The 27,012-nt window shown below is 42.8% G+C and overlaps 1 long non-coding RNA gene across 1 annotated transcript in view; it reads right to left on the reverse strand.

Moving 5' to 3' along the window:
• Positions 1-1,727: 1,727 nt before the first annotated feature.
• The window catches only part of LOC138820722 (uncharacterized), a 33,941-nt gene continuing 8,656 nt past the window's right edge, over positions 1,728-27,012 (reverse strand). Inside the window, exons 3-7 of the long non-coding RNA XR_011369966.1 lie at positions 24,952-24,986; positions 23,398-23,428; positions 23,106-23,224; positions 11,344-11,448; positions 1,728-1,870 (exon numbers count right to left, since the gene is read on the reverse strand). This is a non-coding gene — a long non-coding RNA (uncharacterized lncRNA). The remainder of the gene's footprint in view (positions 1,871-11,343; positions 11,449-23,105; positions 23,225-23,397; positions 23,429-24,951; positions 24,987-27,012) is intronic.

Here is a 27,012-nt window from a genome sequence, read left to right on the forward strand (position 1 = left end):
GGAGGCTGAGATTTGAGGATCATGGTTCAAAGCAAGCACGGGCAGGAAAGTCCATGAGACTCTTATCTCCAATAAAACCACCGGAAAACCGAAAGTGGCGCTATGGCTCAAGTGGTAGAGAGCTCACCTTGTGCTGAAGAGCTGAGGGACGGTGCCCAGACCCAGAGTTCAAGCCTCACGACTGACTAAATAAATAAATAAATAAATGGAAAAATAATTTCTTCTTCCTTTTTGTTACTACCTACAGGCGGCAGTGCCAGCAGGGAATTCTGTGACCAGAGAAGCATGTGTCTGTCATGCATGCTGTCCTAGTGAATACAGGTGGTTTGGCTACTTGTTTTCACACCACAATGACAATGGCTCTCAGTCATTACAAAGCAGCCCATTCTCCTTGGAGCTGCAAACCAGCCACCAGCTGAGGTACCACTGCAGGACGTCTCAGTCCACAGATCTGTCCATGGTGAGCTGGGTCCCAGGACACAGGTCTGATTCTACACTGTCTCCCACACACCACACTTTTGCAGGGAGGGGGAATGGTGGGGGTCAAGATGACAGCCTCACCCGGCTGGTTTTAGTGTGATGGTCTGATGCAGAGGTCTTTAACCCTCTTCTCATCTCTGTTCTTCGTGTGTAAAATTTTTACTGTCCGCTTCCATTAGTGTATGTTGATTTGTAAGTTATATATAATATCTTCATAAAATAGAATATGCATGTTTCATACAAAACCTCATACACAAAATAAAATAGCACATATATGCTATCATTATTCACATGATAGAATGTAGACAAAAATATACATCTTAGCTCAGGTATCATGGGGTACACGTGTAATCCCAGGCTTCAGGACAACAGGAAGATCTCCAATTTGAAGACAGTTTGGGCAACATGGTGAGACTCTGTCTCAAGCAAACAAATGAAATCAAATTCATCTTTAATGAATTACATTAAAGATGAATTAAAGAATAATAAATTTATTAAAGATAAAACAAAGATTTCTATAATAATAAATGATATATAATTGTATAATAAGTAATAATTTGGGTATTTTTGAGATAGCAATGTGATTATATATGCTTCATTTTTTTAACATATTAATTTAGGGTCAGGAATAGTAGCTACTCAGGTGACAGAGATCAGAAGTACAGTGGTTTAAGGCTATTCTTCACAAAAAGTTAGCAACACCCTAACTCAACCAACAAGCTGGGCATGTTAGCACAATACCTTGATTCATACTATGTGGGAGGCATAGGTAGGAGAAATTGTGATCTGAGGCCACCTCCAAGCAAATGTAACAAAACTTATCCAAAAAGTAACTAAAGGTACCAGGCGCTAGTGACTCACACCTGTAATCCTAGCTACTCAGGAGGCTGAGATCTGAGGATTGAGGTTCAAAGCCAGCCTGGGCAAGAAAGTCTGTGAGACTCTTATCTCCAATAAATGACTCAAAAAACCAGAAGTGGCACTGTGGCTTAAGTAGTAGAGCACTAGCCTTGAGCTGAAGAGCTGAGGGACAGTGCCCAGGCCAAGAGTTCAAGTCCCATGACCACCATCATCAACAACAAAAAAGTAACTAAAGTAATAAAGGGCTGGGAGTGTGGCTCAAAAGATAGATTGCTGCCGCGGACCGGGTTCTGTCGGGACGACGGAGGACACCTAAGGGAGGAACCTGGAATAGGTGGGGAGATGGCAAACAGACAACTCACACACAAGAGGAGTGAATGCTGAGTGCGATTTAATGCAGAGGATAGCAAACTTTTATAACAGAAGTCTTCATGAGAAAGGGCAAAAGGTTACACAATCTTGCTGCATGGCTTCTTTCTTGGGTGGTCACCAGCTGGGCACCTGATGGGCATTTGTCTTCGGCTTATCTCTAAGGAATACAATGGGTTTGGGTTTCGATGTTTGTCACCAATTAACCATTACCTATTTTTATAGAGGTCTTAACTTTCCTATAAGATCTTTCCTGTCTCTTCTTTAATAGTAAACTTCAAGGAGACCTGGATCTAGCAATTCTCTAGGTTTAGCAATTCTCTTAGTAAACAGCAGGAAATTCTCTCTCCTAAATAATTATCTCAGCAATTGCCATACATTCTTTCTGTTTTAGCTGAGTCTATAGCTTCTTGTAAATTCCTTACAAATAATTCCTTCTGCTGAAGTGACTTTGTGAAAACCCCCAATACTTTTATATTTACTTATAACTTGTCTCCTAGCCTCCATAAGAGGGGTTTCAGGTTAGCACTTAACTCTGGTGAGTTAGTCATATTTTTAAGACACTCATCAGATATTGGAGTCGTCAACATTCTTAAGAAAGAGCTTTGAATAAGGAAACGTTGACAATGAACAAGTACACAAAGAGCAGTAGGAGCAGTAAAAGATTAATAGGCACTCTTATACAGTGAAGAAAGGCAGAGACACATCTTTTCCCAGGGGTTTTTCCAGCCTTTTCCCAGGAGTAGGCCTCTTAGAAGCCCTATTCTCCGAGGTAGACTTCGGTGAAGTCCCAAAACTTGGAGATAGGTTTCTGTAAAGCCCCATTCTCTGAGGTAGACTTCGGTGAAGTCCCAAAACTCAGAGATAGGTCTCGAAGCCCCTATCATGGTCTGATAGATGGTTTCCCATGCTAAGCAGACTCTACTGGGGTCGGCGTGGCAGATTGCCTGTGTAGCAAGTGTAAGCACCCACAGCACCCTCCTCCCCTATCCCAGATTCCCCTTGCAGTCACTCATTGCTTAAATCTGAGCATGCTCATGTCTCATAAAATCCTCAATCCTTAAGGCATCTCTGGATTGCTTTGAATAACAAATGCAATAGAAATAGATGCATTATTATTAGACTGTAAGAAAAAGTCTGGGTCTGTTAAGTAAGGACATGACTGTTTCTGAACACTATAATTTGCAGCTTGTTGAGTCCACAGAAGCAGAACTTACCTATAGACAAAGGCTGACTATAGTTAGAATTTACCCATCTGTATATAAATCTGTCATCTCTCCATCATCTATTATCTATCATCCTATCTATTAGCTACCTATTATCTATCTATCTATCATCTATCTACCTACGTGTCTCAAAGTAACATCTTCAGCTGTGAGACGCTAGGAAAGGATTCATGAAGGGCTGTCATGAGGAGATCTCTGAGCTCACACACACTGCCTGTGCCTGTGTATAGACAGGCGCCATCGCACGACCCTCTCCAGGCCACAGACTCAAGGCATGGAGAAAGCTGCGAGCACTGAGGCTGGCTGAACATAGCAAAGGGAGAAGAGGAGTTTGGAGCACAGATTTCCAGGCAGACTGACTAGATTGGAATCCAGATTCTCTAGTTCTCAGAGGTATGACTGGCCAGTCACATGGCTGAGCCGCCCTGTTCCCCACATAGAAGCTGGTTACGGTACAGTGTGTCACGGCTGTATTGATCAGTGTCTGACACACAGTAGGTGTGCAATCGGTGTTGGCTGGTGTTAAAATAAAGTGCAGGAAGCAGGTGTGCTGGTGAAGGGGGACATAGCCCCCCTGGGAGTTTGGAAGGAAGAAACAAGTGAATGAGACCAGAAGGGAACGGGGCTTGCAGAAACTAGGAGTGTAGGCGGCCTGGCATTAGTCAACAGGGGCTTCCTGCTTCTTCACAGTCCATTTTCACTTTGTATTTCTTCTTCCTTCCAACATCTGGTTTTCCTCTGTGGTATGAAGGAATGAATCAGCTTGACAAAACAGACTAGAGTCCATGACTTGTTCACAGCATTTTGCAATACGTTACATCAGCTCAGTTAGGATTGACCTCTGTCCATCCTGACCCCATCTCCCTTCCTTAGCCTCTCAGTGTCTTCACCAGGGCTGTCCTGATTCTTCCAGACCTTGGCATTGGCAACCTGGAAACAGAGTCCAAGGCCCCATGGAGCGAGGAGGCAGTAAGGTTAGAAGCATGGTTAGAAGAGGGACTCGGCTGAAGTCCTGGCTATGTCATGACCCGGCTGTATGGTCCTGAGCAAATTACTGGAACTCTGCTTCGGGCACCTGATCTGTACAGTCAGGACAATGGTAATTATGAGATAAAGTTTTAAAATTCATGGTTTGGGAATGGGAACTCAGACCTGCAATCCCAGCATTTAGGAGCTTGGGGCAGGAGGATTTTTGAGTTTAAGAATGGTGTGGACTATTTAGCAAGTTCCAGGCCAGCCTGAGCTATGTACTGAAATTCTCTCAAATATTTGAGAGCAAGGATGGAGCTAGGCAGTAGAACATTTGCCTGGCACGTGCGAGGCCCTGGGTTCAATCCCCAGAACTGAAAAAGAAAAAGAGAAAGAAGAGGAAGGAAAATCCATGTTAGAACAGCACTTGGCTTATAGGAAGAGCTCAGTAGCTAGCACCAGTGGTCGATTTCAACTTCTAGAACTGAATATAGATGTATTTTAGGACTCAAGCCAATGTGGCAAGCATCCAAGCTGCCTTGGAAGAATGAAGGCCATGAGTCAGGGAGACAGACGAAGGCCAAAAAGCTGGTCAGCCCAGCAAAGAATTTACTGTATCACTGAACCTAGCCAGATCTTTCCCAGTGATAAACTGCTGGCTCCAGGACTGTTGGATCCTATTGGATCCCTCTTCTTTTGCTCCAAGCCTGGTCTTCCTGACCTGGACATCCTAATGGAAGGAAGATGTCACCCCCACTGGTATGCCTGGGCGCAGCAGCAGGCCCAGGCCAGAGGGCCCACGCTGTGTGCTGTCTGTGCCCCATTTCCTCGCTGGATGTCCTCTTCCTGCCACCCCCAGCTCCTCCTCTGTGATGCCACCTGGACCAGCCAGCACCCAGCTTCACTTGGTAGCCTCAAGAAACAGACATGATGGCTTCTGTGTGCAGAGTAGTCATTGAAGTCCAGGGCCTAGGTCCCTAGGTGTCTGAGAAAAAGCTGAGACAGGCAGGTTACGGTTCCTCCCTTGAGTGGGGTCATGGCTGGACGCCAACCTGGGCAAAAAATAGTTAAGATAGGGAGCTGGAGGCTGGAGGATCCCAGAGGCCTGAGAACTTCCATGCTGGTCTCAGCTTGCCCGTTTACATGGGACATAAACTTTGTGTCTTCTACAAAAAGACAGTGCTGTTGTGTCTTTTCTTTTTGTCTTTTTGGTTCATTTATCTGTCTTTGGGAGGGCGAGGGTAGGGCAGAGAAGTAGAGGGACAAAGTATAAACAAATGCAGCGGTAGTACTCAGTAGACACTATGTTGAAAATGAACTATAGAATTTGTGGGTGGATGCCGGGCGCCAGTGGCTCACGCCTGTAATCCTAGCTACTCAGGAGGCTGAGATCTGAGGATTGAGGTTCAAAGTCAGCCTGAGAAGGAAAGCCCATGAGACTCTTATCTCCAATAAACCACCAGAAAACCGGAGGTGGCGCTGTAACTCAAGTGGTAGAGGGCTTGCCTTGAGGTGGAGGGCTCAAGGACAGCGCCAGGCCCAGAGTTCAAGACTCATGACTGACAAAAGAAAAAGAAAAAAGAAAAAAAGAATTTGTGGATGGAAATGGGAGGAAAAAACTGGGAGAGAGCTAGGATAGGGTGACATGATCCAAAAAGAAATGTACTCTTTACTTGACTTATATAATTATAATCGTCTGTCCAGCACCTTTATAATAACAAATAAAAAGAATTTAAAAAGACACTTATTTCAGGTTTTCATTCACAAGCAAAATAAAGTCATTGTAATAAACACCAAAAGTGAAACAATTTTGAAAATTCCCCCCAGAATTGCCTAGAAAGAATGATTTCATTCCCTGGAACTTGATGACTATACGCTGTCTCTCTCTGTCTCTGTTTCTCTCTCTCTCTCTCTCTCTCTCTCTCTCTCTCTCTCTCTCTCTCTCTCTCTCATCTCCCTATGTACATATATGTATGTATGAGGTATTTATAGACATAATTATCTATCTATCTATCTATCTATCTATCTATCTATCTATCTATCTATCTATCTATCTCTACATCACTTCCTGCTCACTTGAGTTCCCTTGGTTTGTAAAATCTGTTCTACTGCTTTAAAAAATGTCTTCTGAGGGGCTGGGAATGTTGCTCAGTTGTAGAGTGATTGCCTTGCATGCATGAAGCTCTGGGTTCAATTCCTTAGTACCACATACACAGAAAAAGCCAGAAGTGGCCCTGTGGCTCAAGTGGTAGAATGCTAGCCTTGAGCAAAAGAAACTCAGGGACAGTGCTCAGGCCCTGAGTTCAATCAAGCCCCAGGACTGGCCAAAAAAAGTCCTCTGAGAAAGCTCAGCTCGCCATTGTTTCCTCCTGAGTGTCCCAGCAGGGAAGGGGAGGAGCTTGGACTGGGCTACAGAAGGAAGTGGCCATTGGGAAAGGGTCAGCTGGTGGCCTCCTAGATTTCTGGGAACATGTGGCCATGAAGGATGATTCATAAATACTAAGTCATGACTGTGTTGACTTGTTCTTGGGACGCAGGGCAGAGCTCATGACCAGAAGGGGGTAGCAGTAGGAGATAAAATTGCATGGAGCTCTGCATTCAGGTCCCAGTGTCCTTCCAGTCCAACCTGAGCATCCTGGGCATCCTGGGGTTCTTTGTTGAATGCTATTCTTTTCAGCCGGGGGTAAGTCACCTCCCCGAGCAGTACAGGCTGGACCAATAGTTTTTCTACCCTACATTCATTCAGGGGTCTCAAACTGGCATCCGCCTACCATGTCCTTTTGTTTGTTTGTTTGTTTGTTTGTTTGCTGGTCCTGGAGCTTGAACTTAGGGCCTGGGTGCTGTCTTTGAGCCTCTCTGTGTTCAAGGCTAGTACTCTACCTTTTGAGCCACAGCGCCACTTCCAGCTTTTTTTGTTTATGTGTAAGGAATCAGACTCAGGGCTTCATGCATGCTAGGCAAGCACTTTACCACTAAGCCACATTCCCAGCCCTCACGTCCTCTTTTTACCATCTCTATCTCATGCTTAACATTTTACAAAAAGTAATATTTTAACTTGGATTACATGCTTTCAGTTAGCTTTGTCCTAATACGACCAAAGAGATGATGTTATTATTTATGTGTGACATAATTATTACATTGCAGAATGTCTCTGGCATCAGAATATCATCTTGCTACTCCCAGTGGTTCACCATATCACCTGGAGAAATATTGTATCACTTCATCAAATCTCCACACTGGCCTGATAAAGGTCTGTTATGATCCCATTTTGTAGATGAGCAAACTGAGGCTCAGAGGCATTAAACCGCTTCTTCAAGAGTTCCCACCAGAGCTGGGATTTGAACCAAGTTCTGTCTGACTTAAAAGACAAAGGTCCAGCCAGGCGCCGGTGGCTCAGGCCTATAATCCTAGCTACTCAGGAGGCTAAGATCTGAGGATCATGGTTCAAAGCCAGCCTAGGCAGGAAGTCCATGAGACTCTTATCTCCAATAAACCACCAGAAAACCAGAAGTCGCACTATGGCTCAAAGTGGTAGAGTGCTTGCTTTGAGCTGAAAAGCTGAGGGACAGTGCCCAGGCCCAGAGTTCAAGCACCACAACCAAATAAATAAATAAATAAAGAGTGACTGGATCCTGAACTAGGTTCCTAAAGAAATAACTTTTGAGCAACCTCTGACCCAAAGTCCCCCATCAAACCTGGTTTCCTTTTTCTCTGATATAGATAGATGGATAGATAGATAGATAGATAGATAGATAGATAGAGATAGATAGATAGAATGATAGAGATATATGGATGTATATGTTGTTATGGATGTATATATTGTTATTGTTGTTGTTATTGGGCTTGAACTCTGGGCCTGGGCACTGTCCCTGAGCTCTTCAGCTCAAGGCAAGCGCTCTACCACTTGAGCCACAGCGCCACTGCCAGTTTTCTGGTAGCTAATTGGAGATAAGAGTCTTGCATACTTAACCTTCCAAGCTGGCTTTGAACCGTGATCCTCAGATTTCAGCCTCCTGAGTAGCTAGGATTATAGGCATGAACCACTAGCACCTGGCTGTTTCCTGATACTCTAATCCAATGTGCAGCTGTGGCTTCAACTCAGGGACCCACAGAGGACAGATGGGGTAGTCTTTGCCCAAATGAGTTTCACTACCTCCTCTCAAGTGTCCTGGGTCACAGCAATGGAGAGCTGTTTTCCATGCTGCTGGGCTAAATTGCAGTTTTGATCTATAGAATGAGCAAGAGATGGGGGAGAAGGATGGAAAGGGTGGGTGACATTGATCAAGATACATTAAACTCATAAACCAACACACTGAATTGAAACCCTTTCGTATAAACTACTTAAAGACAATGAAGAAAATTTGAAAAAGAAAAATGTATACAAGATTTCCAGCCCCTGAAGTGCTCACTAAATAATTCTTCTCTTCCCCCAAATAGTCCTTGCTGGGAAGGACCTTGGTCATGGTTTCCCCTAAATAGGCTGTTATTGCTGTGACTACTGAGATTGCATTCACTCAGTTTCATTTACCATTTTAAGGACGGCGGTAACCTGTTGAGTATCTGCCCCAGGGAAGCCTGTACCAGCTTTTTGGCCCGGGAGACTCTGCTCAGATTGAAACAGTTAGGATCCCCGGTGGTTTCATGGTTAGCCCCTTGGGGCTAGAAAAGTGAGAAGTTTCTCCTTCACATCTATGAGGAGGGCACTGCTGAGAAGAGGAGGGAAAACTACCTGCTGAAGTATGACCTTCAAAGTTGAGATGGAAACCTGGTGCTTGTGGCTCACGCCTGTAATCCTAGCTACTCAGGAGGATCTGAAGATCATGGTTCAAAGTCAGCCTGGGCAGAAAGTCAGGTAGACTCTAATCTCCAACTAACTAGAAAAAGGCAGAAGCGGAGGTGTGACTCAAGTGGCAAAGCACAAGCATTGAGCAAAACAAATTAAGAGTGGCACCCAGATTCTTGAGTTTAAGCCCAAGTGCCAGTACAAAGGCAAATAAGTAAGAAAATAAATAAAATTGGGATGGAGAGGAAAAAGAAGTGAGAATGTGGTACAGAAGTCCGCACACCCAAGAAGTGGGTGTAGGTAATGGTGGCCCAACTGCGTCATTAGCACACAACAGTTCATAGCCACCTTCCAGCCGCCACCAGCAAACAGAGCCTAGAAGACATCCTAAAGGTGTCCCAATAGCACACATCCTCTTAGTGCAATCTGATTGGATGCTGCCAACACAGGTTTCTTGCACAACCAAAACCACTAGCAAAATCGTGACCTGTCTTTTTCATCATACCTCAGTTCCAAAGTTTCTTGATCTAAGCCAGGGCCCATTGACACAACTGCCCACAGGAATATATTGTAGTATATATTATACATAGTACACAGAATAGAATTGAATGTTGTATATAGTATGTAAATATATACAGTCCCTCAGCTCTTCAGCTCAAGGCTAGCGCTCTACCACTTGAGCCACAGCGCCACTTCCGTTTTTTTTCTTTTTGCTTATGTGGTGCTGAGGAATCGAACCAAGGGCCTCAGGCATGCAAGGCAAGTGCCACTGAGCCAACTTCCCAGTCCTACAGTATATATTTTAACTGTAGTTAAAACAATACACCAAAATGGAAGTTTGTTTGTTTTTTTATGTAAGAGTCTAAACATGGAGTCTGGTATGTGGCTCCATGATCATGAGGATCCAGTGCCCTAATCTTTTGCTCTGCATTCTCAATATATAGCTAATACCTTGTAATATCAAATGGCTATTACAGCTCCCACTATTATATGCATATTTCAGCTGGCAGGAAGAAAAAGGAGCAAGAGAGGACTTCCTGACTTCCTTTAAAAGTCTACAAGTTCTTTTTTTTTGGGGGGGGGCGTCCGATGGTGGGGCCTGAACTCTGGGCCTGGGCGCTATCCCTCACCTCTTCAGCTCAAGGCTAGTGCTCTACCACTTCAGCCATAGCACCACTTCTGGCTTTTTTTTTTCTGCTTATGTGGTGCTGAGGAATCGAACCCAGGGCCTCATGCATACAAGGCAAGCGCTCTACCACTGAGCCACCTTCCCAGCCCAACACAGTCCACAAGTTCTAAACATCAGTTCCACTTCCACCCCATTGGGCTAGATGTTAGTCACATGGCCTCACCTAGCTGCAAGGGAAGCTGGTAGTCTTAGCTATGCAGCCATGAGGCTACTGAAACATTATTTTAAGAAAAAGAAAGAAGGTTAATATTGAAGATCTACACAAAGACCACATAAAATATAAATCAGTGAATCCTGCCAAGTGTGAGACCGTATGCATGGTCTGTGGATGATAGGGCATAAAGCAGCCAGGAGGACCTCGCCTTGAGGACCAGCCTCTTTCAACCTAGATAAAGAACACTATGATGTAGAAATTCAGGCTCATTGTCCACATAGACTAGTTTTCTAAAGAAGTGAGAAATCAACCATTTTTAGAATACAGAAGCTTCCAATCTTAAAGACATTGGCTCCAAAGCAGCATGAAGGCTAAACCTCTCAGTGGACTGGATCACGGACCAATGACTGCCATTTGGAGGACTATATTAGATCTCATTTGTATTCTAGTATCAATGGTGTTTGAATCTGCCTGAAATGCAAAACTTCTGAAACCCCAAGGGATAGCTAAAAGGCAAATGAAGAGGTGTGATCAGGCCGGGCCTGGTGGCTGACTCTGTAATCCTAGCTACCCAGGAGGCTGAGATCTGAGGATCACAGTTCAAAGCCAGCCCAGGCAGGAAAATCCATAAGACATCTCCAATTAACTACCAGAAAACCGGAAGTGGCACTGTGGCTCAAGTGGTAGAGCACTCACCTGGAGCAGAAGCGCTCAGGGATAGCACCCAGGCTCAGAGTTCAAGCCCCACAATGAGGTGGGTGGGGGACTTCAAAGTAAGTCATTTGTTTGGCTTGGTAGTTGGACAGGAACAAAAGGAAATCATACAACAGCCATGTCTGCAGGCCTCAGATATTACACGTTACCTTCAGGTGTGAAAGATTTCTCTCTCATCTCTCTGGGTCAAAATGGCCCAGTTGTTAGTTAATGATGAATGGCCTGGGGGAAAGGAAGGGAAGATTTGCTGATGGGAGGGAAAAACTGGGAGAGAGAGGGAGGGAAGGGGTAACATTGTCCCAAAAGAATTGTACTCTTTATCTGACTTATGTAACTATAACAAAACAGAATAATAAAACAAGATGGAGAAGATATGTCTGGCAACCATGAAAATGCACCACTGGCTCTTTCATCATGGGAAGCACGATTGTCACTCAGGGCTGCCCATCCGCCACCACCATCCTAGGAGCCGCTCCCAATGAGTGACTAAACAGAAAACAAGTGTTTCCCCAATCATGGATTTTGGCTCCAGAACTCACCACCTTGACCAAACCTTGCTTGTAACTCTACTGAAGTCTGAGACTTCCCACACAATCACCTTCCTTCTCTGTTCTGATCATGGATGCCAGAACTTCTTCCTCTATGTCCTCTTGCTGTCTTCTTTATCCTTTCCAAGTTTTCCCCTCAGATATCAGTTGCACTTCTAGGACAAGAGAAGACAAATTTGCACCTGCATTTCAGCAGCATTCAGCTATGACACATGGTGTTTACGGCAACAGCAGCAAGACTGAGCACTAAGGACACACCAGGCACTGTGCTTGTGAACACACTATTCTGAGAGGTAGAAATCAGTTCTGTGGCAATAGTTATAACTGGCTAATTTTATTGAGAAGATACTAAAGAGCCTTTATTTAGCCTTCCATGGATTTTCTTCACAAATATCCCAAAAAGTGAGTAACAAAATATACTTATGATCTTATATATATGGAACTAGATTACTCAGGTCCTCCTCCCAGAGATGTAGACAGTGGTTTAAAACCAAATGTGTCCAGCTCCGAAGCCCAGTTCAGACATTAAATATCTGTGTCTTCCCTTCCCAGTGTCTATTATATTCAAATACCCCTGCATATGATATTCCTTACTTCTATCATTTATGAATAGCACTCATACAATTAATTTCATATTTTTTTCTTTAACTGATTTTTGAAATTTGAGTGGTTTTTTTTTGTCTGTTTGGTTTGCCGGTCCTGGGGCTTGAACTCAGGGTCTGGGCACTGTCCCTAAACCTCTTTTATGCTCAGAGCTAGTGCTCTGATCGCAGTTCAAAGCCAGCCCAGTCAGGAAAGTCCATGAGACTCTTATCTCCAATAAACCACCAGAAAACCCGAAGTGGCACTGTGGCTCAAGTGGTAGATCGCTCACCTTGAGCTGAAGAGCTGAGGGACAGCACCCAGGCCCAGAGTTCAAGCCCCACGACCGACCAAAAAAAAAAAAAAAAAAAAAAAGAGTTCACAGACTTTCTTGCCTGGGCTGGCTTAGAACTATGATCCTCAGATCTCAGTCTCCTGAGTACCTAGGATTACAGGTGTGAGCCACTGGTACCTACCTGTATAGTTTAAAAGGAGACATGTTTATCTCTAAAGTAAATGGCAATCTTCTCTTTCATAACATAATTTAAGATAATCCTAGACATAATCAGAATAAAACTGTATTTTCAAATTCTGGATAATATTATAATGTATTTCTAGTGTTTGTTGAGGGGGAGGGATTGAGAGATTTCAGTATTATAGCCCAGCCTGGCCTAGAAATATATGGCCCTGGCTGACCTCAAAATTACTAAACTTCTATCTTAGTCTCTTGAGTGCTGAGATTATAGACATGTACCACTACAGCTGGCCATATTGTAATATTTGACTAGACAACTGTATTTAACAAAAGACTCTAAATTTGAGGCCTGGGCTCATTTGATTATTTCTTATTCCTATATTTATTTCTTTGTGGTGTTGGGGGCAGGGTGGAAAGGTTAAACACATACCCTTACACATAATAAGCACTGCTCTACTACTGAGCCCCTGTTGTTTTTGTCTTCTAAAAGAGAGAGAGAGAGGGAGAGAAAGTATTAGATAGTAAAGATGAATTAGCTTCCAACAGTCTTTTTTTCTTGACCACAAAAGATGACTACATGGCAAAAGGTCCAGCATCAGTTTATGAGTCAATGTTCTAGTGGTTATTTGGAGATAAGAGTCTCATAGACTTTCCTGCCCATGCTGGCTTTGAATCATGATCCTTAGATCTCAGCCTCTTGAGTAGCTAGGATTACAGCCACAAGCCATCAACACCCAGCTAGGTTGATATTCTTTAGGGAATATGACTGAGGTAAATGGAGAATGCTCATTTAAACAAGAAGTAAGAACTAGGAACAATCATCCTGTACCCAAAAGAAAACACAAACAAATACATTTCCTTAGTTTCCCGCCTCAGTAAGTTCTCAGCACACATACACAGTACACAGGTTTATCTGGAGGATACAATCTTTTTACAAGTAAAACCCACCAGGGCCTGCAGCCTCAGTTAACCCAGTCTTCTTAGCAGGTGTATCCGGAGGAGAAGCAAAACAGGGCTCTGTGGTTAGGCTGCCAGGGCAGCGGGGTTCAGCACATTCACAAATCAGCCTGCCTGGGAGAGGGCTCAGCCGCACACCCGAGCAGCACAGGGAAAATGGAGACATGATAGCATTTCAGTTCAGGACCCAGTACTGATGGACCAGCACAGGCCACGGGCCTGGGCTCCCTCCCAACAGATCCCACCATGTGGCTTCAGTGTAAACACAGGGCAGAAGTCACACTCCACTGTTCAGGTTTCAATCTGAAAAGACCAGAGGAACAGGAGATGGGGCCATGAGCTGGACAGGGCTTGGAAGGCAGCGATAAGGTGGAAGGTAGTCATCACCACCCTTCCTTCCTGTCTCTGAGTGCCCTGAGTGTCTGTTTTCACTGTGTCATTTGTGCTGGGTTTCTGAAGTGGCTGGCAAATTTCACTAGGTGTGGAAGTGGAGAAAGTTCTGGATGCCACAGAGAAGTGTTTCAGGTTCATTCACAGTCACAAGTGTGGGTCTTACACTCGCTTTGGCAGATGGGAACCTACAATCCCTGGAAGATAACGTGGGTCACGGAGAGCCCAGGTCTGACAGCGGCTCTCTCGCAGCTTCAAATCCTGTACTTTCTCAGACCCCTGAGTTTCTGACTTAGGAGTGTGTGTGTGTGTGTGTGTGTGTAAGAGAGAGAGAGAGAGAGGGGGAGAGAGAGAGAGAGAGAGAGAGAGAGAGAGAGAGAGAGAGAGAGAGAGAGAGAGAGAGAGAGAGAGAGAGAGAGAGAAACAGACAGACAGACAGAGACAGAGACAGACAGAGAAACCTCTGCCCTCAGCCAGGGAGGATATGGAGTCAACCAGGAGGCAAGGATCACCCAAGGCAGAGTGAAGCCACGCCTGCCCTCCATGTTTAAACTCAGACCGCCATGGCGCCTTTTCATTCAGATATCACCTGAATTCAGATCTAGCCTCTATCTGCTGCCAGAGAGTTGCCCTTGGGTGAGCCACCTGACCACTGTGGACACTGTTGTCCTATTTGCAAAGTAAGGATGACCATAGTGTCGATTAGGCACTATAAGAAGACAAGTTAGATGTAATAAGAGGAACATAGGTTGCATGCCATCTGGTTTTCAGGAGGAGCTTAATAATGGTAAGCACTGGGCTATGGGAGCGTCCAATTGCCTGCTGTTGACCTACCAAAACCTCTACTTCACCTCAGTCTCTCCTTTGCAGCAACTCTGAGAACAGGAAGTTCAAGGCCAAGGAAAACTCATCTTCCTTCAGCAGCTGTCCCCTGCTGAGCTGTGCCCAGAGAACCATGACCGGCCTCCCAAAGCTCTTTCAGAATCAAGGACAGTGACAATATCCAGGAGGTAGATGGCATCATAGAGCTGTTTGTAATGAAAGACAGTATACCTTGGAGACCAACTCAGTGAGCTGCACACCTGTGTGTCTCCCAGACATTTCAGAGGGGGCTCTTGTGAGCACTGAACTGAGTGATGTCCATTCTTTGAGGAGAACCAGGAAGTTTGCAAACATTCTGCACAAGATGCTAGTATAGCACATGTTTTGACCCTGCTCCTGCCAAGAGGTAGGATCTAAAATTCCCTGACCCTTGATGTGGGTGGGACATATGAAACTATGTGACTTCCAAAGGTCCTTCAGTGGGATGTTTGTTCTTCAGTCCTGGCTGCCATGGGAGAAGGAAGTCCAATCCACCATGAAGAGCTTGGGTATAGTGTTCTGGTCCTCAGATCCTGGTGAGATGTTACTTAGTGAAGCTCTGAGATAATTCCTGCTTTAATCATTATCTTACTAGTCTCATAAGAGACCCAAAGAGAGAAGTGCTTTCTGGGCACAATCAACAAAAATGGTGACTCTGGTCTGGCTCCAAATTCAGAGTAATATACTACAATAAGTCACTAGGACACTACAATATACTTCATAAAGCTCTGCTTACACATCAGTGTGAGTTAGCATGAGCTTTATATTACTATTGATTCTTGGGAACTCTGAGGGAAATAATTTTTGTTAGGCATGTATCAACTATTTTTTGTGACTTATAGTCATATTTTCATTATTTTACTTTAAAATAACCGTAATAAGAACTGGAAATATGTATATTTTTCTAAAGGAAAAATACTACTCCTGAGAACTATTTTATTTTATTTTGGTAATGTAGATTTTTGTTTTGGTTTGGTTTTTGTTTTTTGGGGGGGTCTGGTTGTGGGGCCTGAACTCTGGGCCTGGGCGCTGTCCCTCAGCTCTTCAGCTCAAGGCTAGTGCTCTACCACTTGAGCCACAGCGCCACTTCCGGCTTTTTTTCGGCTTATGTGGTGCTGAGGAATCGAACCCAGGGCCTCATGCATGCAAGGCAAGCGCTCTACCACTGGGCCCTACCAGCCCCGGTAATGTAGATTTTGAACTCAGGGATTTGCATTTGTTAGACAAAAACTCTTGTCACTTGAGCTACACCTTTAACCCTTTTGGCTCTAACCTTTCCATAGAATATGGGGTAGAGGAATGACAGATTTGAATCTGAAATCATAGAGGGATGAAACTTGAACCAAAGCTGGTTGATGAACCCAAGCAGACAGGGAGGCAACAGCTAAGAGCACAGAGCCTAGCGTCTGTATGCCTGTATTCCCACTTCTCCCTACCACAGGCCAGTCTCCCACTCTGGCTTCTCTGCCTTCCTCCTCCTGAATGCTGGGATTGCAGGTGTGCACAGCCAACACCACATTACTCTAAGCCTTTCACTTCTGCCTATGGCATAAATTATTTCAAATGAAATCCACCCACCTCCGCAGCTTCTCCCAGGACATATCTATCTGTTTCTCCCTCCCTCCCTCTCTCTCTCTCTCTCTCTCTCTCTCTCTCCTCTCTCTCTCTGTCTCTCTCTCTGTCTCTCTCTCTATCTCTCTCTGTCTCTCTCTCTCTCCAAGGAGGAGAAATTAAGATTCAAAATCAGCAGTTAAAAGCTGCATGGCTCAAGGGAAGCCATTTAGCCTCACTGTTAAAACCATCATAACACCATGGCAACCCACTCCCAGGGCATGGCTTTCATTGAAGAGTCCATTTGTGAAAATCATCCTGAATCAACAGAAGGGAGAGAGGTATTCTGTTCTAAGTGGCTGGTTCAGGCTTCTCCAGCACCCAAGGTGCTAAATGTAGCCTGGCTCCCACCGGCTTCCTGCCAGTCCACTGGGGATTCTGTCCTATGAGAACAGATGCTGAACGATTACCCCTGCCAAGTCTGAGGCCCTGTTCTTTTTCATAGGAAGGTTCTCTCCTCAAGTAAACAAGGGCTTTGGCTGTCTGTATTCGCAATCCTAAACCAGTCCCTCCCCAGCCAGACAGTATATCCTTCTCAGCTTCAAGGTGGTGTGACAAAGCTGGAGAATAGGGAGAGGGTGAAGGTTGGGCAAACCTTTTCTGTTTTCTTACTTTTTATTTACTCATCATTTTCACCCATTCTCTGGGCTGATCTTCAAGCTTTCCCCTCCAGGGCTCATCATCTCCTTCCTTGGCCTCAAGTATTTAGAGCACAAGCTCTTCCCACTTTCATCCAGATGTGTCAGAACATAAAGCTTTGCCTCCATTCGGGCCTCCAGGATGGCAGAAGTCATCCTTGCTCTGTGCCTCATTTAGTTCAAGTCTTCACCCAATTCCCACAAACATCCCTCCATGGGAAACAGTTCACTGCCTTAGGGGCCAAGTGTTTTCTGCGCACCTTGGACAATCTATTTTAGACTGATGCATTTGCCCACGCCCTTTTATTTCCCTGTCACCTGCAAGACTGAAGACATTCCAAAAATAACAGAGGTGAACTTTCTTAGTGTCTCCATTGGGCCCAGCCAGGTGCTAGGTATGTTATATGTAAGTATGTTATATGTATTAAACCTCATTTAAGCCTTGTAATTATGTTCTCAGGTCAGTATTTATCATTATCTCACCTAATATAAATTATGTTTGTTTGTTTGTTTTTTGCCAGTCCTGGGGCTTGAACTCAGGACCTGGGCACAGTCCCTGAGCCTCTCTGTGTTCAAGGCTAGCACTCTACCACTTGAGCCACAGCGCTACTTCTGGCAAGATGAGTCTTACAGGGCACATGGTCTCCCTGATATGTAGATGTTAAATTCCAAACGCAGCAAGATATGACAAAGTAAACAAGACTCAAGAAACAAAGGACCTCTTAATTTGTCACATCACTTTTAGATGATTTTATGTTCTTGATCCCACATGTGGTATATACATGGGCACATCTGAGGAGGAGGGCACAGAATCAGAGGGAAACAGGTGAAAAAATACAGCAGAGGGGCCATCAGCTGCACTGGACACTGATGAAAACGAACTGAGCAACTCAAGGGCAGTGAGGGAGGGAATGAGAAAGAAAGAGGGAACAGCTGACACCACGCAAAAGGAAAGAAATGTACATATCGCTCAGTTTGTGTTGTCAAAGTTCGTAGAGTTCATAAGCTTTATAGACAATGATAATGACAGTTTACCTTGTAAAGGTTAAAATGTGGTTATGACTTTAGCTAAGTATCACTACCCCAAATACTGTGAAATTTATGTAATCACATAATACCAATAAAGAATTTTTTAAAGTGGAATAAAAAAGCCCCACAGGGACTTTTCTGTCTGGGCTGGCTTTGAACTGCAACCCTTAGATCTTAGCCTCCTGAATAGCTAGGATTACAGGCAGGAGCCCCCAGCGCCTAGCTACAAATTATGATTTTATAGGACATCAAACTTATATTTAGAATGGTTAACAACTTGCCTGAGATCACTCAGAGGTTTAAGTTTGATCGTCTGGTTCCTTGGCTTTCATTTGGTTAGAAATGGTCCCCTGGTAATAGAAGGGTCCTATATCTTTTTGTGGCAATTGGGTGAAAGTTTACTTGGGGCCCAGAATTGATTTGCCAACAGGAGGTGATGTGGAAATGTTGTGTCATGGGTCTCTTGCACATGTACTATAAAATGGTCACCAAAATGGAAACCGTGAAATGCCCTGTGCTTCCTTTGGGTGCCTCATAGAAGGTGAAGACTTCGACTGAGTCATTTTCAATGGTAGCCTGGGTTTTCTTTTTGATGTGGCTTCCCTCTCAAACTTATCTTGTCAAAGTGCTACAGAAATAAGAGTCCTTCCATTTGATTAAATTCCTACTTGTCTTACCTAAGGGGGAAGAAAAAGCAAAGAGAAGGAACGAAAGTGGATGGAGCTTGCTTGCATGGTATGTAAAGATGGCTAAACACACTGACATCAGCCTTCGTGTCAGGCAGATGGAAAATCCATGAACAGTTAGATGGCTGCTCTCAAAGGGTGTTCATACCCAAACAGGTAGTAAAAATTAATTAATTAATTAATACTAGAAAAGAAGAAATGAGAGGACCACTCGCTGAGCTTGCTTTCTTAGCCTCTTACTAACAACTTATGACCGGATCCTCTTTAACCATGAGTCATCACATGATCAAACCACTTATTTCCAGCATCCTGGATGTAGGAAGATGTGTGTGTGTGTGTGTGTGTGTGTGTGTGAGTGTGTGTGTGTGTGTGTGTGTGTGTGTGTATGCCAGAACTAGATCTTGAATTCACCTGAGCCAAAGCTCCATTTCTAGCTTTTTGCTGGTTATTGGAGATAAGTATCTCAGAGACTTTCCTGCCTGGGCTGGCTTTGAACTATGACCCTCAGATTTCAGCTTCCTGAGTAACTAGGATTGTAGGCTTGAGCAACTGGCACCTGGTGTAAAGGGAATATCTTGTCTCAGTCTCTTCACTAAGCTCAATACAGAAAGGTTTTTAAGATAATCTACAGACAAGACTAGAAAAGAATCTTCCCAAGAGAAGATAAGCACAACCAAGAAAATACAGGAAACAATAAATCTCACTTGATAAATAGACAAACAAACTGAGTATTCAGAAATAAACATTACAAAAACAAAAAAGACAGAAATTACAATATACATTTCAATAATTGTGAATGTTAATAGTCTCAATTCTTTATGCAAAAGACAGAGATTGATAGATTGGATTAAAAAAATTAAATTCTTACTGGGCACTGCACTCAAATTTATAATCCTAGCTACTCAAGAGGTTGAAATCTAAGAATCACAGTTTTAAGCCAGCCTGGGCAGGAAAGTCCATGAGACTCTAATCTCTAACGACCAAAAAGTTGAATGTAGAACTGTGGCTCAATTGGTAGCGTAATAGCCTTGGGCAAAAAGCTCAGAGACAACACCCAGGTCCTAAGTTCTAGCTCTAGGACCAGCACAAATACAAAAAAAGTTTGTTGTCTAGAAGAAACACACCTCGCTGGCTCACACTCTCTGGCTTAAAGTGAAATGAAAAGATTTCCAAAGAATTAGAATCTGAAAACAAACAGGAATAGTGATACTAACAAAGTATACTTTGAAATTAAGCAGAAAAGACAAGCCATCAAGAGAGTACACAATTGTAAACATATACACACTGAACATCAACACACCAAATTTAATAAACACTATAGGATATAAAAGCACAGATAAACCCCAAATGAATAATACAGTATATGAGCCAATATCCTATTCTCATTAAGAGATATGTCATCCAGACAAAAAAATCAATATAGACACTTCAGAATTAAACTCTATAGATCAAATTGATTTAGCTGACAATTACAGAATATTACACTCAGCAGCTGAAGAATACATATTCTCAGCAGCCCACGGAACTTTCCCCCCAAAGAGATCATATTTTAGGACATAAAGCAAGTCTTAACACACTCAAGAAATTTGAAATAACCTTCAGGCTCTTAGAAGGACAAAAACAAACCAAACCTCAAAAAAGTAGAAAGGAAGAAATAATAAAGGACAAGAAGAAATGGGATAGAAACTAAAAAAAAGAAAAAAGAAAAAGAAAACATCAACCCATGTCTGGCTCACGCCTGTAATCCTAGCTACTCAGGAGGCTGAGATCTGAGGATCGAGGTTCAAAGTCAGTCCAGGCAGGAAGTCCGTGAGCATTTTATCTCCAATAAACCATCAGAAAACTGGAAGTGGCTCTGTGGCTCAAGTGGTAGAGCGCTAACCTTGAGCTGAAGAGCTGAGGGACAGTGCCCAAGTCCAGAGTTCAAGCCCAGTGACCAATAACAACAACAAAAAAAAAGAAATGCAGCAGTTATACACACTAGATGCTATGTTGAAAATGAACTATACAACTTGTGGGTGGGGATGAGAGGGGGAAACTGCAATAGTAAGGGAAGGGATAACAGTGTCCAAAAAGAAATGCACTTATTATCTGATTTATGTAACTGTAACCCCTGTATACATTACCTTTATAATAACAATTACAAAATAAATTTGAAAAAGTTATATTCTAATGAACTGGAAAATTCAGAAGAAACAAATTTCTAGATGCTTATGATTTATCTAAATTGACCCAAGAAGACATTAACCATTTAAACAGATTGATAGTTACAAATGAGGTTGTAGTAGTAATAGTTTCCCAACAAAGAGACACTCAGGGCCAGATGGACTGACTACCAAATCTCATCAGACTTTTAAGGAAAAGCTAACTTTAAAGCACCTCAAACTAAGGCATAAAAAGAGAAAGAGAAATAATGCTCAATCTCTAAGGTCCATCTTACCCTGATACCAAAACTGAGTAAGGACACAAAAACAAAAGAATTTAAAGACCAATTTTCTTGGTAAATATATACACACAAAAAAATATCCAAATGAAATACTTGAAAACTATATCCTTATCTCTCCCTGTATAAAGATTATCCTGTATAGAATGGATCAAAAATCTTAGTATAAGCCAGATGTTGGTGGCTTACCCTTGTAATCTTAGCTTCTCAGGAGGTTGATATCTAAGGATCAAGATCAGAAGCCACCAGAAAACTGGGAGTGGTACTGTGGCTCAAAGTAGTAGAATAATAGCCTTGACCAGAAAAGCTCAGGGACAGTGTGCCCAGGCCCTGAGTTCAAGCTCCACAACCAAAAAATAAATTAAACATCTTTTATAAGATTTCAAACTTAGAAAGCAGTACACAAAATCACAGAGAAAACACTTGAAACATAGACATAGACATGAAGAAATGTTCAATATACTTAGCCATAAAAGAAATGCCAATCGAAACAACACTGAGATCCTCTCACCCCAATCAGAATGGTCATCATTAAGAAACCCTTGGTAGAAGAATAAATTGGTGTAGCTACTATGGAAATCAATATGGAGGTGTCTCAAAAAACTAAAAATTGCATATGTAATTAATACATATGACAACAATATATGATTTAATAATATGATCTCACTGTATCAGTCTAAGACATAAGTCAGCATGAAATGGAGACAGGTGACAGCCATGTTTACAGCAGTGCTAGTCACAACAATCTAGACATGAAAGTTCATAAAATTCCATCTCAACCAATGGCTGGGTGCATGCCCTTTAGTCCCAGGGAAAGAGAAGTTTTGCAACCAAGGCTGGCCTAGCAAAAAGCAAGACCCTACTTTGAAAATAACCAATGCAATAAGGGGCTGAAGGTGTGACTCAAGTGACAGAGTATCTGCCTAGCAAATTTTTTGTGAGGCTCTGAGTTCAATCCCCAGCAGAAGGACAAGAAAATAAAATAGAGAGATGAATTTAATCAAAGTACAATATATGAGTATATGGAAATATTCCATTGAAATACCTTTGTATGCTCAATTTATATAAAGAAAAATTAAAATGAAACATTTTTTCTAGGAGGTAGCATTAAAATTATGATTATTCTTTTGTGTTTTCTCATTCTAGTGCTTTCTAGTGCTGATGGCATTATAATAAAAATAAAAATAGACCTTTATTTATTTAAAAAGCTTGTGAACTAGCTGACATTTACATCTCTAAAGATTCCAAATAGAAATCTAGGTTTCTGTCTTCTGAAAACTTGAAAGATTAGGTATAGTAGGTTAAAGTCCAAATGGCCTCAATTCTTTACCCCTCCCAATGTCCACACATTTTGTAAAGTCACTCTACAATTCTTCTATGAGGAGTTGGTATTTGTTTTTCCCCTCTTGATCTCCAGGTTTGCCCTCTGACCTGCCTTGGTCAATAGAACCTGACAGAAATGACTATGTGCCAGCTCTGGGTTTGAACCCATGAGGGCTTGTTACACTTTCTCTTTTCAGGAACCCTCCCAAGATATCACATGAGTAAGGCTGTGCTATCCTGCTGGGGGGTGAGAGGCCATAGCAAACAAGACAAGGAGTCACCATGGTCCAAGTCAAGACCCAAGACATATTAAGGAGCTGAGCTAAACCAGCAAAGCCAACTGGAAGCTAATGTATCTGTTGACTACCAAGTGCTTGAATACATCCAATTAACATTAGAACCATCTACAAGATCCACAGACTGTTAATAATAGTTTATGGATTTATTTATTGGTACCTGAGGGCCTAGGTGTTATCCCTTATGTTTTTGCTCAAGACTGGACCACTTGAGCCACAGTTCCACTTCTGCTTTTGGCTGGTTAATTGGAGATAAGAGTCTCACAAACCATCTTACCCAGGCTGACTTCAATCCATGATTCTCAGATCTCAGCCTTCTGAGTAGCTAGGATTACAGGTGTGAGCCACAAATGTGGCATGAATGCTTCTTGTTTTAAGCTACAGAGTTACGGGGTTGTTTGTTACCTACAAATAGCTAGCTGATACACCTGAATGGTCCTTGAGGTGATGTGTGGATTTTGCCACAACCAATGTTCCTGCCACTGTTTTGTCTTTCTGTCATAGTAGCTGAGTTATCTTACCTTTTATTTTTTTTTTGTCAGTCATGGGTCTTGAACTCTGGGCCTGGGGTGTTGTCTCTCAGCAATTCAGCACCAGGTGAGAGCTCTTCCACTTGAGCCACAGCTCCACTTCCAGTTTTCTGGTGGTTAATTGGAGATAAGTCTCACAGACTGGTTAGGAGTGCTATAATATATATCATGATGAAGACTTGGATGCCAGCAGATATTGAGAGAACTAGATAAAGTCTTAGAAAATTGGAAATGTGGGGGAGAGGGGAGGTCTTCTAACAGTAATCCTTATTGAAGGACTTACCATTCCCCCTCCTGTCCCAATCTTTACATATCTAGAAGAAGAAAAAAAGATGGGATATGAAAGGCTGACTCTCACCTTAAATCCCCAGGTCAGACTGACCCTCGCCTTATTTTCCCAGGCCAAGCAAGACACCAGGTGCACACCAACCTGCTTGACCACAAGCAGGTCACTCCAACCTAGGCCTGGCTGAAAGTCCTCGTCACCCTAGGCAGGACATTCCATTCTGGACCTAGCTGAAAGTACCCTTCCCTAGCCTCTGAGTAACTACAGCCTTGTTTTCACCCCTTTGTTTCCTTGTTAAGACCCATCTAAGCCAGACCCCAAATCCACCTCCTTGCCTGACTTCCATTCCTGTGGGAAGGTTATGCCCCTCACCATGCCTCAATAAACAGCCCTAGCTAGCCTGCTGAAGATTGAGCCCAGCCTTTTTTCTTTTTCCTCCATTTTCCTAACACCTATACTCACCCAACCCCTAGAGATACTTCAGTTTGAGCTGCCTTAACCCCTCAGCCTTAGGGTTTTTTCTTAAAGCAGTGGGGGAAAGAACACATAACTGTGAGAAGTCATTAAGAATTGAGTCAGGTTTAGTAGAATAGTCTAGTGGTTTACGACATACATTCCAGAGCTCTACTGCCAGGATTTAAATCCCAGATTTTGACACTCACTAGCTAAATCTGTATGTCATCCCTACCATTGCTCTGGCAGATGTTCAGCAAATCTACATTAAGTTCTTTCCCACTTTAAAAATTATTTCCTTTTCCTTATGAAAGGGGATGATGTCATTCTTTCTGGTAGAAGCATAAAATTCGTGTGTGTGTGTGTGTGTGTGTGTGTGTGTGTGTGTGTGTGATATTTTCTTGATCCATTCATCTATTGAGGGGTTAGTTCCATATCTTAGCTATGGTAAATAATGCTGCAATGAACATAGTTGTGCTGGTAGCTTTAGTCTGGCCTTGCTTGTGATCATTTGGATAAATGCCCAGGAGTGGGATTGCTGGATCATAGGGCAGTTCTATGTTTAGTCTTTTGAGGAACCTCTATATTGCTTTAAGTGAAGTAAGCCAGACCCAAAGAAACATAGGCTCTACGGTTTCCTTCACTTGCAATGATTAGTATATGCCTAGGATAGTCCTGGCAGAGAATCACAATAGCGCATAGCTATGTACATATGACCATACAAAATGATGCTAATTGAAATGAACTCCAAGACATGGAAACAATAGGTCTTTTTTTTGTCACCAATGCACTGTATCTAGTTCTTTCTTCTTATTTTATTTCATTTTTCTTTTTCCATTGGTTTATCCCTGGCAACCACTGTCTTTGTTTCTGGTACCCTGTGTCTTGTATATACATTTTTCTGATGGGAGAGGGAATAACAAAATGCTGAAACAAGGACAAAGGATGACCCATTGCAACAATGATACTCAGAAGACATTATGTTGGAAATGAACTTCACAACTTTGGGGGAGAAGGGGAGGAGTGGTGAAGGGAAGGGAGAGTAGGAGAAAAACAAAGGAGTGGGTAACAATGTTTGACCAGAAATGTACTCATTACCTCATTCATGTAACTGTAACCCCTCTGCACAGCATCTTTACAATAAAATAGAAAATATTAAAACAAATTATTTTCTATCCTTTCTATCAATCAAAGATAACCCCTGGCTCTCTCCAGGACTCTTTCAGCAGACGCACAGCTGTAATCCTAGCTATAAGCTCAGAAGGCTGAGATCTGAAGATCATGGTTCAAAGTCAGCCCAGGCAGGAAAGTCCAAAAGACTATTGTCTCCAATAAACTTCCAAAAAAGCCAGAAGCTGGGCTGTGGTTAAAGTAGTAGAATGCTAGTCTTGAGCCAAAAAGATCAGGACAACATCCAGGCCCTGAGTTCAAAACACACACACAGGGGCTGGGAAGGTGGCTCAGTGGTAGAGTGCTTGCCTTGCATGCATGAGGCCCTGGGTTCGATTTCTCAGCACCACATAAGCAAAAAGAAAAAAGCCAGAAGTGGTGCTGTGGCTCAAGTGGTAGAGCGCTAGCCTTGAGCTGAAGAGCTGAGGGACAGTGTCCAGGCTCAGAGTTCAGGCCCCACGACTGGACCCAAACACACACACACACACACGCACACACAATATTTGTAATAGTACTAAGGCCTTCTTCATTTATGTTACTTTCCTACTGCACAGTATACACAGCTCAAATAGTTTACTTTTGTTGTTTAATATTTCACATTGCAAGTGACCCTTCAAAAACTCCTATCAGATTTTAGAGTATTAAAAAGAAATATCTACACTTATCTAAGAATTATCCTTTTCTTTGTTCTAATCGCACATTAGCATGATCTCAATTTTCTCTAGCTACTTCACTTAACACACAAATTATAAATTACACCAGGCTGAATGCAGAAGCAGATATGAAATCTATCTATCTATTAAGTTAGACATTAAAGCTACTGGCAAAAAATATAAACAATTGTGCTGTTCTTTTCTTTTTCAGCATAAGACTAGAATTCAAATTCAATACCTGTGGGTTTTGCTCACTGGCTAGTAGCGCTCTACCAACTGAGACACACCTCCAACCCCACATTGCTCTTTTCTAAAGACAATTTTTTGCTTAAGGATAGTATAGTTATTTTTATTGAAGCATGTGTTGTTTATGCTAACACCTGATAGGTTTATGGTTACTGTAAACGCGCTAATATATAATTTATTTTATTTTAATTTTTTGTTGTTGATGGGGTTTAACTCTGGGCCTGGGCGCTGTCCCTCAGCTCTTCAACTCAAGGCTAGCACTCTACCACTTGAACCATAGCGCCGCTTCTGGTTTTCTGGTGGTTAGTTGGAAATAAGAGTCTCATGAACTTTCCTCCCGGGCTGGCTTTGAACTGCAATTCTCAGATCTCCGTCTCCTGAGTAGTTAGGATTACAGGTGTAAACCACCAGCACCCAGTTCTACATAAATATTTTATAATACATTGGGCACAGTTTGAATGTAAGTTCATATTAATAGTTATAATTCACATTGACAAAAATCATTCCAACTTTTCAAAGACTTGAGAAGTGAAGAACTAAAGCACGCTGGATTACCAGAGCACTCACCTGGGAACTTTGTGGAAACAGATTTGGGGCGTTAGCTTTCTGGAGCTAGGATGACGCTCTGAGCATTTGTATTTTATAAGAACGTCCATGCCAGGTGCCAGTGGCTCACGCCTGTGATCCTAGCTACTCAGGGGGCTGAGATCTGAGGACTGCAGTCCAAATCCAGCCCAGGAAAAAAAGTACATGAGACTCTTATTTCTAATTAACCACCAGAAAACCTGAAGTGGCACTGTGGCTCAAAGTGGTAGACTGAGCAAAAGTGCTCAGGGACAGCACCCAGGCCTTGAATTTAAACCCCATGACTGACAAAAAAAAACAACGAACTTTTCAGTAATTTGACCATCAGTCCCTGGTAGAAACAATAAATAGGATGGAACTGAGGGGACAAGAGGATCAAGATGTACTGTGCTGTCAAAGAAGCTTTAATAACATAAACAAAGCACAAAATATTGCCCTTGGTATTGGTGGGCTTGGACTTCAGCCTATGGATATCAGAACCTGGGACTGCTCAGGTCCCTTTTAT

Source organism: Dipodomys merriami, unplaced genomic scaffold, assembly GCF_024711535.1.
Source record: "Dipodomys merriami isolate MVZ:Mamm:240054 unplaced genomic scaffold, mDipMer1.0.p SCAF_9, whole genome shotgun sequence".
NCBI classification, from domain to species: Eukaryota; Metazoa; Chordata; class Mammalia; order Rodentia; family Heteromyidae; genus Dipodomys; species Dipodomys merriami.